The following is a 17,436-nucleotide window of genomic DNA, read 5'->3' as shown; positions in this document are numbered from 1 at the left end:
AGATCAATTCAGTTTGAGTTTTAAAAATAACCAGTGATTCACTATGCAGATCTTAGATGTATTTTTATACTCCCAGGCATATTCCTTTGTCCCTTTGGTGCCCCTTCAAAAACCACCCAAGGTTTGATCTTCTTCAGTAATGGCAGATTTATTGCTGTGATAACAAGGAATGGGGAAATCTGTCTGCTTCTCCTTCCTATAAATGCGAGGACCTAGAGGTGGATTTTGATTTTGATGGAGCTAGACAAAAATTATTTTGCCTCCTAAAGACCTCTGGTGGGTGGGATTGTGGGCAAAAGATACTGTTTCTAAAAGCCCTCTGAACTATGCTCATTTCTCTTAAAGTTATTTCAAAGGACATCCCTGGCAACCGACTGATTGCTCAGCCTGTATTATCAATGGCCTATGTAGGTGCCATGATTTAAATTGGCTCCCTGGCTTCTTAGGATGATCGTTAACATTTTCGAGGAATACAACCCCATACCAATGGAATACTGTTTGGAAATGGAAAATTACAGACATATAGGTAAAAAAAATTCATTTTTATAGAAAAAATGTTCTTTTAATATGGTGCGATTATTTTTAGATGTTGAGATGAGAGCATGACTCACCACCTTCCATTTCTTCCACCCCTTATGCCGGCCCCCACTCATCTTTCCTGACACATCGTGATGATGAAGGGAATGACAGCCTGTTCTCCGCAGTGTGGTCATCACCACATGTTGCAGCTGCTTTGGGGAAAATACAGGGTGCTCTATTTCTTGGCTACAGATCCCCAGATTCAACGTCACTATTCTGTGGGTCACTGCACACTGTGACCTAAAATATATACCAAAAGGCATTCAATGGGAGCACCTCTTTCTTGTGGTTGCCAATAAGATTTAGAATATCAGGAATCTAGATTCAAATGTGGCCCTCACCCCTTAGAAGTTGCTTAACACTAGGTGAGGTTTGGGATCTCTTAGAACATATTTTCTACAAAGAAATGAATAATACCCACCCAATAGGGTTATCTGAAATACTAAATGATCTCATGATTATAAAGAATTTTGCACCAGGCTTTGCACAGGCTGTTCAAGCCATTGTTGCCAGAATAGTGAAGAGCATTATTGTAATTGTTCAAGCTCGAAACGTGATACCCCACAACATGCACAACATGGCAGCTTGACCACTGAGAAAACCACAGAAACGCGAGGGTCACTGACTTTCTCCCGTATTTCCTCCCTGAAACATGGCTATAAAGGCTTTCTCTGACTTATTTTGCTTAGGAAGAAGGAATGTCATACAGAGACACAGGAAAGAATGTGAACAAACAGGCCTTGCTGAAGGCGCCCTCCACTCCGCAGTCGTAACCATTAGATCATACCCCTTTTTGTCCAATCATGTTTCTCCACAACTATCCACTTATTTCATCAGATTTAGCATAAAAATATACGGTTTTCCTTGGGTCTTTGGGCCTTCATTTCTGAAGGCTGCCAAGTCAGATAAAACTTTTATGAAATAAGTTATGCTTTTCTCTTGTTAATCTGTCCTATGTTACTGGAGTATCAGCCATGAAACTTGCAAGTAGTGAGGACAAGGTATTACATTTTCCCTTCTACATAATCACAGTGATTCCAGCTTCAGCTGTTCCCATTTTTTTTTCAACTGCAAAATTAAAATATTCCTATAGCATCCACTAGAATATCATGAGACTAAATTTCTACATCTTTATATAAACATGGTGTGCATTCATGGCAAGGGTCTTAAGAAAATCCAAGTCATTATTACTGTGATTGAGATTTAAATGGGGGGGGGCAGCTATTTGTTTTACTGATATTGAGAAAGAAAATTCCTATGCCGTTTGATTTTTTTTTCTTATGCTTAAGAGACAATTATTTATTTGTAGTCAATTTTATCAAGCCTTAGGCATGATTCATGTTCTGTCCCATCCCCAGCCAAGATGCCTGCCCACCTGCTCCCCCACACTCCCCAGTTCTGTCTCATTGCAGGCCCACTGCTCATATTTTCAGAATTATGCTTTGCCAACTTCTCTATTATTCCTCTGCCCACCTTACTCTTTACAAAAGTAGTCTGTCCTTAGGCTAATTTCTCAGACTGACCAGAAAATTAATGACCACTGCAATGCACACTTTTAAAATAGTAAAAGAAGCAACAGAGGAGTGTTCAAACTCTTGCATACATCATTATCCTCCACTTGTCACATCCCCTACCCTGAAAATCTCTGGTATTCATTCCTCATATGACTGGTGGGTAGACACGTGTTAAAATTTCTTTGTCAAGCCAGACAAGCAACAAATAATTATTGTAGTGGGATTATACCAGATTATTACTTTTTAGATGGATTTAAGCTTTGCTGCATACAGCTCTCCTTTCTTAGTCGGACATCATGCTTCTTGATATAAGCTTTAAGGTCAGAAAGTTATGGGAGATGTTTCAGGAAAAGAAAAAGAAATACCCATGTTGATTTGTCTGGTGATCCCTTCTTTTCTCACCTCCTTTTCTCTCTTGGCATAGAGAAAGGGAGAGAAAGAAGATTCTCAGAACTAGCAACATATTGAAAATGAAATTGGCAAACTGCCCTCCTTCTTAGGGGAAGGTGAAAATATCAGTTGACTGTTAGTGATTCAGAAATGAAATTTCAGTATATTTAAGTTCATTTTAGAAAGAGGGATGGAAAGCACAGCTAACACAAAACAATTTAAAGAAACAGGTTACTCTGGTACCTACATTGGTATGCGTATGTGGTGAAATGAAGGAGGGCTATGACCACATATAGCTTTCTTACTGCTGCTACTTACTGGTGCCCAGAATTCAATCCATTTGTAAACATTGTCCTTGAAAGTGAGTCTACTGTACTCCTCTATCAAGACCTTATTAAGATACCCTGATTCAGTAGAAGTTCTAAATGATAAAAATGTGTTAGTCACATAGAATCCAAATTAAACATAATACTAAACCTAAAAACACAAATGTTAACTGAGCTTACTTCTAGAATGGATTTTTCTCATTTTATTGGTATCTACCTTAATGGTACCCTAAATATGGGCTTAGTGTACAATGTTGCATTATTTCAAAGTTAAACATATAAGGTGACAAGTTGTGCAGTAGTTGTAAGTATACGGCTTTAGGGTAGAACTTTGTTCTTTATTGAGAAGCCTGGGCAATTTTTCTTAGCTTCAGTTCTTTTTTTTTTTTTTTTTTTTTTAATGTGACATGCAAATAATGGTACAGTATAGAGTTGTCGTGAGGATTAATGACATGATGCTCAATACATCTTCGCTCTTTTTATTCAAATTATTTGAGTTCTAATGTTGTAATTAGGTGACTACAAACAATGTGGCCAAATATTTGGTTGGTACAAAAGTAATTGCAGTTTTTGCAATTACAAGTCATCACAAAACTTGAGTCAGTCATATTCAGTTAAAAAAAAAAAAAAAAAGAAAGAAATATCTGCAAAATGGGGTTAATGAGACAGTATTGTGGAGAGGTGGAGAAAAAACACGTACTTTTAAAAGAACTAAGTCTAGGACATAGTAGACGTTCAATAAATCTTGGTTCTCTCTTGCTAGCATACCTCAGCAGCATCTTAGTATTGATGGCTTTTTAAATTTATTTTTTCTTACTCTGAAGTACAAATTATATAAGAGTTACTGAAAGAAGGGATGGGGAGACAGTCACAAAATCAGGAAATTCTATTTTGCTTCAAGTCACCCTGATGATTCAGAGTTACTTTACCAAAAAGAATTTAGACTGGACAATCATGGGTACAGCTTGGGCTCTTTCTCACTTTGGCTGGAATTTCACAGGATTTTTAAGTAGAGAAATAGTTTCATGCTAGTATACAAAATTGAGCCTGGAATTAATCAGCAAAATGAAGATATGAAAAGGACAATTTTCTTCATTGCATAGTCTATAGGAAATTTGAATATTTAGTCAAACTGTGGGTTTGTCAGTACAAATGGATTGTCTTAATTATATCCTTATTTTCTCAATGGTTGTATAATATAACTAAATTTTATAGCAAACTTACCACTTGCCAGGTTGTGTTCTAAATACTATGTTTTAGGGTTATATTGTTTAACATATACTAACTTATGTGATGCTTAATAAAATTTGTCTAATAGGCATTATTGTTTTCTTTATTTTATACATGACAAATGAGGCACAGAATTATTTACTAACTTCCTCAAATTTCTGGTGCCAAGATACAATTCCAGTGCACAATTTTAATTGTTTTGCTTTATTTCTTCCATATAGAATGGGCATGAAAATAAGAGCTCGTATATTCAACCCCATTTGGACTTCTGAGCAAAAAAAATATTTTTAATTGATGGGGAAAAGGCATTGAAATCTCCTAGTTCCAATAATAATTTTCTAAGCAACCAAAAAATAGACAAATACATAAATTAATAATTTTAAGACACTGGACATCAGGAACTAAAATACAGTGAAGCCTGAGGGATGGGAGACAAGTGAGAAGAGCCAAGCAAATTCCTCAAGTTACAAATTTGAGAATATCCAGGTCATAGTACAGCGAGGAGAAATCTGTGTGAGATGTAGAAGACTCCTTAGTTTAGGAGACAAAGCAGAGAGTCTGGGCAGACAAAGGCAGCTAGAATACAGGACAGGGTATGAGAGAGTGTGCATTAAAACAGAGCTCTAGGGATATGAAAAGTGTCTTTCTCAAGTATTTAGCTAAATATTGATGAGTTGCAGATGTATGTGAGAAAACTACTAATGACTGGAGAAATAACTACCCAAAAGGGTTAGAGGTAACAGTGTCCAGCATTACACAGGATAAGGAAAAGTGCCTGTATATGTCACTCAGATTGAAAAAAATTATGATTCACAGGAAATTGGGCAAATTACTCAAGAAGGTCTTGCCTCGGTGATAGAGAGTAATTATCTCTAGAATGAGCATTAATCCAGAAGCTAACACATTGTTAAAGTAAGATATTACAGGATCAAACTATCTTTCCAAGTAACTTAATTGTATTACCAAAAAATCTCACTGATATTTGTAGGAATCAATAATATTCAGCACAAAGAAAGTAAAATTTATAATGCCTGGTATTTAATGAAAGATTACCAGATATATAAGAAAATATTACTTAGAAGGAGCAGAAAATCAATCAATTGAAGCCATTTTAGATCTGAGCCAGATGTTAGAATCAGTTTTAAAAATAATTATAGTTGTATTCCATGTGTTAATGTTAAGTAGGAAAACAGAAAATGTAAAAAGATTCAAGTCAAATTTTGTGAGATGAGACCTACAATTTGTGAGCTGGGATGTGATTATTGGCAAATATGATAGTGTAGAAGAAAAGATGAGTGAACATGAAGACCTAGCACTAGAAACTAAAATAAAACACAGAAAAATATTTCTTTTTTTGTGGGAGAATTACTGAGCTGTGAGACACCTTCAAGTGACCTAATATACTAATATATTAGGAATGGAATCCTTGAATGAGTATGTGTGTATGTGTGTCTGTGTCTGTGTGTATGTGTGTGTGTTGTTGGCAGGGAGGGAATTTGGGGGGAAAAGAAAGACCTAGAAACAATTTTTCCAAGTTCAGTGAAAATTATAAACCCACAGTTCCAAGAAGCTAAATAAACCCAAGGCACAGAAACAGGGAGAAAACTAACAAACAATCATACCACATTGCCCAAAATTAGAGATAAAGGAAAAATATCCTCAAGGCAAACAAACCAAAAAAGATACGTTGCATACAGCAGTTCAAAAATAAGTATGACAGCAGATTTTTCATAAAAAACAATGCAATCAAGAAGACAGTGGAACATCTTTAAAGTACTGAAGGACAAAAGCTGTTAAACTTAAATTCAGTATCAAATAAAAATATTTTCAAATATAAAGATGAAATTAAACTTTGTCCAACAAAGTTGAAAGAATTCATTTTCAACAGAATTGTACTATAGAAAGTGTTAAGGGGAGTACTTTAGTTGGAGGAAAATAAAGCCAGGTAGATATGCAGATGTATACACAGTATTAAAAGGCACTGAAAATGGTATCCACATGAATTCTGTTCCTTGAATACTTCTCATTAGTCCCCCTGCCTACAAATCTCAGCATATCAAATTACTCAACCTGAAACAATAATGGAGGAAGGTTATAATAATTAGATTTTGATGACTTTAAATATCAAGCATAAGCTAATGTAAGCAAAGAATATTAGTAGTAGTAGCAAATTAGTAGTAGTAGTAGCAAATTAATTAATTGAGTGATGTTTACTAAATGCTCTCAATTATGCTTTGTTAATTTGAAATTTCTGTAAGAAAGAATGCACGAACTTGAATTTCACAAATATGTGTGAAATGCACAAATGTGATATTTTTAAAACAAAAACTCAGCTCAGGATGCTCTCAGATATTAATATTTTTCATCAAAGCAGAGCCTATGCCAAGACTTTTCTATCCTCTGCATTAAATGACAAACTGAAGACAAATTCATTAATTCACTAACAAATTTTGTTCCCTATCTATAGAATTCCCAAGTTTGATCTAAATCATATATATCTAAAGTTTAATTGTAAGGCTTTCTATTTTAAGAGTATACAATGATTTGGGGAAACTAATATTTTGATTAATAAGGTTATCATAGTTCCAAGAGAAATAACAAATAAGCTTGGAGAAGGGGATATAAAACAAGGAGAAATTGCAAACTGAAAACAAGAGTCGCTGCAAGGGAAAGTACTGGGATTGGGGCTTGGGGACTGAAGATGAGGGTCAAGAAAAGAAATTATCACTTATTTAATCATACTGTTATCTGTGTTAAGATTCATTTCAACATGTATTGTCTCATAACTTTAAAAAAAAACAGAATAAGTTGGCAATATTGATCAATGCATGTACCGTTTGATGAAGTAATTATACTTCTAGGACTGTATTCTACATTTTTACTCCTCTCTAGGCACAAAGATGTTTGTATAAAAATATTCACCATAGTGTTTTTATGCTAGTGAGAAAGAAAATGAGGCATATATGTCCCTTTAAAATGGTCTTTAACACACATTGTTAAGTAAGCAAAGAGCAGATTGGCTTTACAACATTCACTTTTGCTTAAATTACACACAAATATGTGCACACAAACACATGCATATATATACAATTTAATATAATGTATATATCTCATGAGTTATATCTACTTAAGATACATATTTGGGTATATGTGTGTGTATAATGTGTGTGTGTCTGTATATATGTTTATGTTTATATTTTTTCACATATATCCAAATATATAAATATAAAATTTGTGAGTCTATAGGCACAAACATTTTTTAGGGTCAATAACACACACTGTTAATAGTGGTTGCAACTGTGGAGGGGAACTGTGGGTCTAGGCTGGAGACTTTCAACTCTCGATCAATATATTTCATACTGTTTAAGTTCTGATTCATGGTTTGTTTGCTTTCAGCATACACTATCATGCCTGGCTTATGACAGAGTTCTGCTTTCCAATAAAAACACCAATAGCAATGTGTGGTTCTTGAGCACTTGAAATGTGGCTAGTTCAAATTGAGATGTTCAAATTGAGATGTTCTGTCTATATGAAATATACACTGGCCTTTGAATATTTAGTATAAAAAAAGAACATAAAAATATATCAATAATATAATTATATGTCAAAATAATGCAGATATAATGACTAAGCACAATATACTTACTGAAATTTTTAAAAATAATAATTATCACTTGAGCTGGTTATACATTCAGAGTGAATACTTAGTATGATGGTTAATGTTTTTAGTATTTCTATGTGGCAGTATTTCTTGAAATATGTTTTGAAAGTGTCTAGATGTTTTATATAGCCACACCACCCTGAAAGTGCCTGATCTCATCTGAAAGTGTCTAGATGTGTGTTACTTTCCTCATTTTACATATGATGTAAATGTATGTAACTTAGGCAGAAAAGCTTTAGAAAAGTTTTAAAAATTACAGAGTAAATGAAATTTAACCTATTAATTTTATTTTGCAAAATGTATGAGCAGTTACAAATTCTTAGAAATACAACTGAAAAAAATATATTAAACATTTAATCCAGGTTGTTACTCTACTGTTTAGAGGAAGCTATTTAATATGACTTCTACATAGAAGGCTTTCTTTATGCCAGACTAGATTAGGTGACTCTGGAATGTGTTCAAAGCAGTCTGTACATTACTTGATTCTTGTCATAATTTTATTGAATTATATTTCTTCTCCTAATCTATGTACCAAGAAAACAATACCTTTCTGCTTCATTCCTCTGTTTTTTATTGGGTGGTCTAGAAAACTAGTTGATACTTAGCAATCATTTAATGCATCAATGGATGAATCAACCAATCCTGGAAATTAGAAAATCTTTATTTAAAAAAAATATTGTAAGTCTCTTTGCACTGCCCCATTGTGTGAATTACTCATTTATTTACATTACAAATAATTTATTGTTATGTGTTTATAGAATTGTGCTCAACAACATACCCAATGCTTGTGGACTTGTGTACTTGAGTTCAACTTAATATTTTTTTTCACATTGTTTATGAGGGTGAAAACAAATTACATCTTCTTCATCTCACCCCGGGGTTAATGCTAACTTCTTTTATTATTAAACACTTAACATTTACATTTCAGAAGCTTTCAAATTTTCTTTTAGTCAGAGTGTTATGCAGGCATTGCCAGAAGTATTGGATGCTGTTGCATATTTCACCATCTTTTGTGGGTGGCATGACATTAAAGATGACATAGTACTTATCATGCAGATGAAGAAATAAATATTTTCTAACTCTAAAGAGTGCAGATTGATGGATGGAAAATTCTGAAAGGCATTCTACAATCTGTAAATCTTAGGGTCATTAAACGTATAACGCAACATGAGATAAATCTGTGCTTTAAAGATATCCGATAATAAGTTGTTATGGAATTGACAGTAGAATGGTATTTTGAAATTTTACAAGAGCAGGCTAAGTTCAGCATTTCATTGGCTATACATGTGAGCAGCTTTGTTCTTCCTTTCTACGCAGACATTTAGATTTCATTTGGGATGAAGTAAACCACCAAGTTTTCCCTTTCCCCAACATGTTGAAGAGTATGCACATAAACGTAGACATTTTTATTAATCAATTTTAACTTCTCAATGAATAATGAATACAATTAATTAAATAGATAATGTAGCAAGGTACCATAATTTATTTATTTATTTTTTTAAGATGGAGTCTCACTGTGTCGCCCAGGCTGGAGTGCAGTGGCATGATCTCAGCTCATTGCAACCTCCGCCTCCTGGGTTCAAGCGATTCTTCTGCCTCAGCCTCCAGAGTAGCTGGGACTACAGGCATGCACCACCATGCCTGGCTAATTTTTGTATTTTTAGTAGAGATGGGGTTTCACCATGTTGGCCAGGCTGGTCTTGAACTCCTGACCTTGTGATCCACCCACCTCGGTCTCCCAATGTGCTGGGATTACAGGCATGAGCCACCATGCCCGGCATAGTACCATGAATTTATTAAGTAAAACATAAATTATCCCTTCTGGACAGCCTGAAGTCTTTAAGACTTAAAGGACCTATTTATGCCATTCATAGAAAAGCTCTTGGAAATTGGGGACCTTTAGGAAACAGTTTTCTCAAAATGAAAAGTTTTGTTGCATTTCTGTATCTTCCTTTTGAATGTACACCTCACAATGCAGTCTGGCCTCTGATGTTTGCTACTTTGCAGCATGAACACACAGATGTACACAAACATAATGGGATCATGGCGATATAAAATCTGCTAAAGAGAATTTTGGAGAGAATTATAAAATAAATAACAGATGTATGAGAATCTTTGTTCTCTGTTTTAAACAAGAACTACGTAACACAAGAAACAAAATGAAAAGCATTCAATTAATGTTTCATATTTTTCACACATGATAGGAAACAAATGGGTTTGGTTACCTTTTTAATTTTATGTTTGCCTCCAAAACTTTCCTAATTCTGACTTTATGAAGTTTTTCAAGTGATAGGATAATGGCCGAATGTAAAGAGCAAGGAGCTTATATTTAAAAAACAGACATGAGGTGAATTATTATTATTTTTTACTTATTAGTTCTATGAACCTTATAAGTACAATTTACTGTAAATGTGATTTTTTTAAAAAATATAGAGATAGATAGATTCTTCCTTTTGTATGACACCATATTTACAAGAGAGAGAAAATAATTCTTATTTTGAGGTGGTATGATAGTTTCATGCAAATTTTCATAAATTTGCAGCATATATTTCTACCCATTAAAAATTTATTTTCTGAGGTTTCTTCTATATATGGTCTTAAATTATATGCATCATATTATACGTTTCTTGTATTACTTACCTTATAATTTAACATTTTTCCATATTCATACATGAAGCTCCAGTTCATTCATTTTAGTTACAATTGAATTGACCCTTATATTAATACACCAGAATTCACTTTATTTATTCTCTTTTTGGTTGATATTTTCATAATTACAGGCTTTTGCTATAATCAATAATGCTTCAATGAATTCTTGGTAGTATATGCAAGACATTTTCTGGGGCAAAATTTTTCAAATTATAGGTCATAATTTATTTGTAGGTGGTAAATTTCATGAATTTCAACTTTTAAAACAAAATAAAACACACTACTAATGTCATTGCTCATCTGTACTAGTTTGCCATGGAGGCTGTAACAAAGTGGTTTAAAACAACAATATATTGTCTCACAGTACTGGAGGCTAGAAGTTCAAGATCGTGGTGTTAGCAGTGTTGGCTCCTGGTTGTTTGCTGTCAATTTTTGGGATTCTTTGGCTTATGGAAACATCACTTCAATCTCTGCCTTTATCTTATGGTATTCTCCCTATGTGTATGTCTCCAAATTTCCCCTTTTTATTAAGGAACCAGTCATACTCAGTTAGGGTCCACCCTAATTATCTCATTTAAAATGGAGTATTTTTGTAAACATTCTTCCTCCACATTCTGTAAAACCACATTCTGAGGTATTAGTGATTAGTTTTTAACAGATTAATTTGAAAAGACACACTTCAGTGCATAACAGTATCACACACAGAGTAAGTGCTCTTTCATGAAAATTTTGTTTCAGTTGTGTTCTGGCATATACTGAGTCACAATATAAAATAGAGATGTTGTAGGTTGAAACACCATAGAACTAGAGCACGTTCTTAGGGTTGAAATTACAGGAATGTAGAATAATTCATTTTTAAATTTACCAGATAATGCCAAAGTAATTGCGCCATTTACTCTAATATTATCAGTGTATGAAAGTTTTTCTTTCTCTACAGCGTCACAATTATGAATATCTGATTTTTACATTTTTTGTCAAACTGACATGTGATTTAATAGCTCATTGTTTAAAATTATATGTTCTATTAAAACTGTAGTTCATTATTTTTTCTTACATTTGTTGGTCATCCAGGCCTCCACTACTTTGAATTTGTTATGCATATATATACATATATACACACACATACACATGCATGTAAATATATAATATATACATGTAAATATATATAAATATAATATATCATATATAAATATATATTATACATAGGTAAACATTATGTATATTATATATACATGTGTGTATATAGAAACATTAGAAAGACAAACAATTTTACTTTTGGATTGTGTGTCTTTCTAATGTTAATTTGAAGGCATTTTATAAAAATACGTAATCTAATAACCAATCTTTTGTTGACTACATACTGTAAAAGCACCTTCTCCCACAAAATTGTTTGTCTTTTAATTTTGTTTATGGTATTATCTGTAATGCAAAGTTTTTTTTACTCTGGTCATTAAGAATCTTTCTCATTAAAGTTTGTGCTTTTTGATTATTTTCCAGAAAGTATTTCCTGCTCCTAATTTATAATAACATTCTCTTCTAAAGGTTTTAATATTCAGGTCTTTAATTTAAATTTGAGATAATCTGAAGTACAGTACAAGGGAATCTGGTTTTATTTTATTATTGTATGATTTGCCATTTGTCCTGGAACAGTTTTATAAATAATTCTTTTCCTTCCACTACTTATTAAAATTCCAGGTCTGTTATATCCCAATTTTCTATACAGTTGACCTTTGAACAACATGGGTTTGAACTACACAGGTCCACTTACTACACAGGCTTTTTTTCATTAAATATGTTGGAAACATTTTTTGAGATTTTTGGCAATTTGAAAAACTTGCAGGCAAGCAGTGTTGCCGAGAAGTATTGGAAATTTTTAGAAAAAAGTATGGGATGAATGCATAAAATACATAAATATTCTAGTCAATTTTATCATTTACTACCATAAAATATACACAAATATATTTTAACAAGATTAAATGTATCAAAACTCATGCACACAAAGGCAGACTGTATGTGACTTCATTGGCAGTAGAGAGAAAGGTAAACAAACATAAAGATACAGTAAAAAATTATAACTGCATAGGCTGGGTGTGGTGGCTCATGCTTGTAATCCCAGCCCTTTGGGAGGCTGAGGCAGGTGGATCACAAGGTCAGGAGTTTGAGACCAGCCTGGCTGGTCTCCACTAAAAATACAAAAAAATAGCTGGGCGTAGTGGCGAGTGCCCGTAGTCCCAGCTACTCGGGAGGCTGGGGTAGGAGAATCACTTGAACCCGGAGGCAGAAGTTGCAGTGAGCTAAGATCGTGCCACTGCACTCCAACCTGGGCAACAGAATGACACTCCATCTAAAAAAAAAAAAAAAAAAAAAAAAAAAAATTATTACTGCATAAAATTAACTACGGTACATAAGATACAATGGTAATAATTTTGTAGGCACCTCCTGTTGCTATTGTGGTGAGCTCAAATGTTGAGAGTATCTGTTTAAAATCCTTGTGATGCTAATCATCTCCAGGTGGGCAGTATCTCCAGTAAATTGTGTATTGCAATAAAAAGAGATGTGTCACAGTTCTTACATATTTTTATTGTGTTTACTGCAATATTTTAAACCTTAGATAATATCATGAGACCCATACATAGTGCCACTATGATGCTGGGAGTGCTCCCAAGAAGCATAGCAGAGTCATGACATTACAAGAAAAGGTTGAATTGCTTGATAGATTCCACAGATTGAAGTTTGCAACTGTGGTGGCTACCATTTCAAGACATTTCAAGATAAATAAATTCAGCATTCAGGACCAATTCCAGCAGACATGAAAAACTTGTACTTTTTAGAAAATACATTTTTATCTCATACTGAAAATGTAGCTTTAATGTGGGTGCAGATTTGTTGTAAGAAAAGCTTATATGTAGACTCTAATATAATTCAAGAAAAAGCAAAGTCATGGTATAACAACTTAAAGCAAATGAAAGATGAGGATCTAAAGCTAAAGAATTTAATGCCAGCAAAGGATGGTTTAATAATTTTAGAAAGAGGTGTGGCTTTTTAAAAAGTAAAAGTAATAGGAGAAACAGGAGAGGTATTAATAATAGGAGTCAAGGTAATAGGAGAAACAGCTTCTGCTGAACAAGAAGCAGCAGAGTTCCTAAGTGCTATTAAAAAAATCATTGAAGAAAACAGACATGTGCCTGAATAGGATTGTAGTGCAGAAGAAAGTATCCTATACTAGAAGAAAAAAAAAAAAAAAAAAGCCACAGAGGACATTTGTTTGTAAGAAAAAGTGAGCAGCAGGATTTAAGGGAGGAAGGGACAGGCTAACTATGGTTTTGTACAAATGCAATTGGATTGATAATCAGGACTGCCCTTATCTACAAAACTGCTAACCCTCAAGCCTTGAATGGAAAAGACAAACACCATCTGCCAGACTTTGGGTTGTACAACAAGAAGGCCTGAACACAACATTTTTTTCTGGATAAGTTCTATCCATGCTTTGTCCCTGAAGTCAAGAAGTGCTCTTTTGATATTGTACAATGCCCCTGACTACCCAGAACCCCATGAGTTCAACATCAAAGGCATCAAAAGTCTACTTGCCCTCCAACACAATCTCTCTAATTCAGCCTCTAGATAAGGGGTCATAATAACTGCTAAGGCTCATTACATATGGTACTCTGTGGAAAGGATCATCAATGCTATGAAAGAGAACCCTGATAGACAGAACATCATGAAAGTCTGGAAAGATTACTCCATTGAAATTGCTATCATTATAGCAAAATACCTGAAAACTGTCAAGCCCCAAGTAATGAATTTCTGCTGGAGAAAGCTATGTCCAGATGTTTTGCATGACTTCATAGGATTTGCAACAAAGCCAACCAAGGAAATCATGAGAGAGATTGTGGATATGGCAAATAAGGTGAAGAGTGAAGGGTTTTAAGATAGAGATCTTGGAGAAATTCAGGAGCTAAGAGATACCACATCAGAGGAATTAACAGAAGGTGACTTGATGGAGATGAGTGCCTCAAATAATGAGGAAGAATATGTAGAAGAGGCAGTGACAGAAAGCAAATTCACATTAGAGAATCTAGCAGAAGAGTTCTGATTACTCAAGACTGCTTTGATTTCTTTTAAAACCTGGTCTTTTTAAGATATGAGCACTGAAACTAAAGTAAATGATGGAAGAATTGGTACTGTATAGAGGCATTTTTAGAGAAATGAAAGAGCAAAACATTCAGGCAGAAATTATGATGTATTTTTGTAAATTATACCAAATTTGCTTGCGTTTCTTGCCTCTCTTCTACCTCTGCCCCTTCTGAGGCAGCAAGACTAACCCCCTTTCTTCCTCCTCCTCAGTATACTCAATGTAAAGATAATAAGAATAAAGACCTTTATAATCTATTTCCACTTGATAATAAATATATTTTCTCTTATGGTGTTCTTAAAAACATTTTCTTTTCTCTGGCCATTTTATTATAATAATACAGTATATAAGACATATAACATATACAATATGTGTTAACCAACTGTTTGTATTATAAGTAATGCTTCTGGTCAATAGTAAGCTATTAGTGGTTAAGTTTTGGGGGTGTGAAAAGTTATAGGCAAATTTTCAACTCCACAAGTTTCCCTAATCCTCACATTGCTCAAAAACTGGCTGTATTGGAATATATCTATATCCAGGCTCACAACTTTGTTCCAGCGGTCTACTTTTTCTTATCTAAAAGATGAAAACAGAATTCAATAATTTAACATAACAGTGTCTTTATACCTTGTAGGATAAGTCTACTTCCTTTTTTAAAAAAATTGTCTTTCCCTTTACTTTATAATGAGATTTTAAAGCTCACATTGTCAATTTCTAATGAAAAACATTTTCAGATCTTGATTGGAATTATATTTATTGTTTAACTTGAAGATAATTGACATCTTTACTATTTTGTCTTCTCATTCCTTGCTATAATAAGTGACCAACTTTTGTTAAGTCTCTGTCGTATATCCTTTCTTCTTTCTTTTTAGTGACAATCTTTTGAAGTTGTAAATACACAAAGGATGAAGAAGAGAAAAAAAGGTGGAAGATAAAAAGCAAAAGGGTGAGTGACAACCAAATTAAAGACCTCAGTGGAGCAAAATTACAAATCAGAAGTGAAAATGGCCCGGGATGAGTCTGACTTTCACCAGATAAAACCAGAAAGTCATAGGAACTGGAAGAACCAGGTACCTTCAAAACCAGGAGGGAAGAAGCAGCCTAAAATAAGGAAGACAAGGTAAACCTCTTTGATAAGCAGTTAGATTTGCCCCCCTCCCTTTGCTTCATTGACAATCTCCTTGGTGCAGTAAATGACTAGGAATTTATTATTTTGGAAGCATCTCACAAGTTTTTGTATTTTCATCTATCATATTTTTTATGTTACTTTCTGTTTAACTTCCTCGGGCTCACTTCATTTTTATTTGACCCAGCCATCCCATTACTGGGTATATACCCAAAGGATTATAAATCATGCTGCTATAAAGACACATGCACACATATGTTTATTGCAGCACTATTCACAATAGCAAAGACTTGGAATCAATCCAAATGTCCATCAGTGACAGACTGGATTAAGGAAATGTGGCACATATACACCATGGAATACTATGCAGCCATAAAAATGGATGAGTTCATATCCTTGGTAGGGACATGGATGCAGCTGGAAACTATCATTCTCAGCAAACTATCGCAAGAACAGAAAACCAAACACTGCACATTCCCACGCATAGGTGGGAATTGAACAATGAGATCACTTGGACACAGGAAGGGGAACATCACACACCGGGGCCTATTGTGGGGAGGGGGGGAGGGGGAAGGATAGCATTAAGAGATATACCTAATGTAAATGACGAGTTAATGAGTGAAGCACACCAACATGGCACATATATACACATGTAACAAACCTGCATGTTGTGCACATGTACCCTAGAACTTAAAATATAATAATAAAAAAAAAATTGTTAACTGTACCTATTGTGTTTATTTTATCCTATTTCAATAATTACTTTTTTCATTTATAGAAGTCTTATTTGGACATTTTTCAAATCCGACTTGTTTGAATTTTTGAATTATATTTTCATTGCATTATTTACTGCTTTCTTCAGGTCTTTAATCATGACAAAGTTATTTTCTTTTCTATTCTAAACATATCCTTAGTGCTAATTCTGCTAGGTTTTTCTTTTCCTCCTTTTTGAGGGGTCATTTCTTAAGTAGTCTTTCACATTTGCTGTGAGCTCAGCTGCAGTAGAGATAGGTTTTTCCTGTTTGTTTATTTCAATTTTTTAAAAAAATTTTCTATGGAAGATCCGTGTACTCTTGGTAGGGAGATTGGTTTGTTTGTTTATTTCAATTTTTAAAAAATTTTTCTATGGAAGACAAATGTGCTCTTGGTAGGGAGACTGGGGTTAAAGCTCTGTTTTGTCCTCTGCCCAGTGCCCTCATTATTTCCTCAGTCTTAGATCATTTTTAAATAAATGCAAAATCTCTTCTTGAGTCGTGGGATGTATACATTTGGATTCACACCTATATTGGATATGGACTTAAAACTTTGATTTCCCATCTTAAACTTTTTTTTTCCAGTCAGAAAACTAGCAATGATAATGTTTCTCTTGAGCCAATGAAAAGAGTTTTTATAATCTTTATAATCTATTTTTTACTAATGGGAAAAACTTCTAGAATTTGTATATATGGCATTTTGTAGTGATATCCATTTTAGTTCTGTTACATCATCTAGACCTAAGACCATACTTCCTGCTTACATGTAATCATAGTCATTAATGCTAATATTTATGTCTAAACTCTTCCCAATATCCAATCCCTGCAGCATTAAGTTTAAAGTCTAGTTTTAAGCTTCATTTCTAATTTTATCACATGGGAATAATGGGGAATATTTTCTTTCTTAATTCTTTGCTCTGATAAATATTCAAAGTTTCCAATTCAATTAATTAATGTGCAAATTAAACTAATTTAGTGTGTATGCCTCATTCCCGCAAACAAATCTTTGAAATAAATGGGACAGCTATTGGTTTTCCCACTGCCTGCTGTTGAATATTTTAAGCAAAACTCTTTTAA

At 33.8% G+C, this 17,436-nt stretch overlaps 1 long non-coding RNA gene across 3 annotated transcripts in view; it reads left to right on the top strand.

Annotated features, from left to right (window-relative positions):
* LOC103238493 (uncharacterized) overlaps positions 1 to 17,436 on the top strand; it is a 634,265-nt gene that overhangs the window by 191,644 nt on the left and 425,185 nt on the right. For all 3 annotated transcript variants that reach the window (XR_012093470.1, XR_012093468.1, XR_012093467.1), the window contains exon 2: positions 15,354 to 15,601. This is a non-coding gene — a long non-coding RNA (uncharacterized lncRNA). The remainder of the gene's footprint in view (positions 1 to 15,353; positions 15,602 to 17,436) is intronic.

Source organism: Chlorocebus sabaeus, chromosome 1 (genome assembly GCF_047675955.1).
Source record: "Chlorocebus sabaeus isolate Y175 chromosome 1, mChlSab1.0.hap1, whole genome shotgun sequence".
Lineage (NCBI taxonomy): Eukaryota > Metazoa > Chordata > Mammalia > Primates > Cercopithecidae > Chlorocebus > Chlorocebus sabaeus.
The sequence above is the reverse complement of the archived record's forward strand: the minus strand, read 5'-3'. Positions and strand labels throughout refer to the sequence as shown.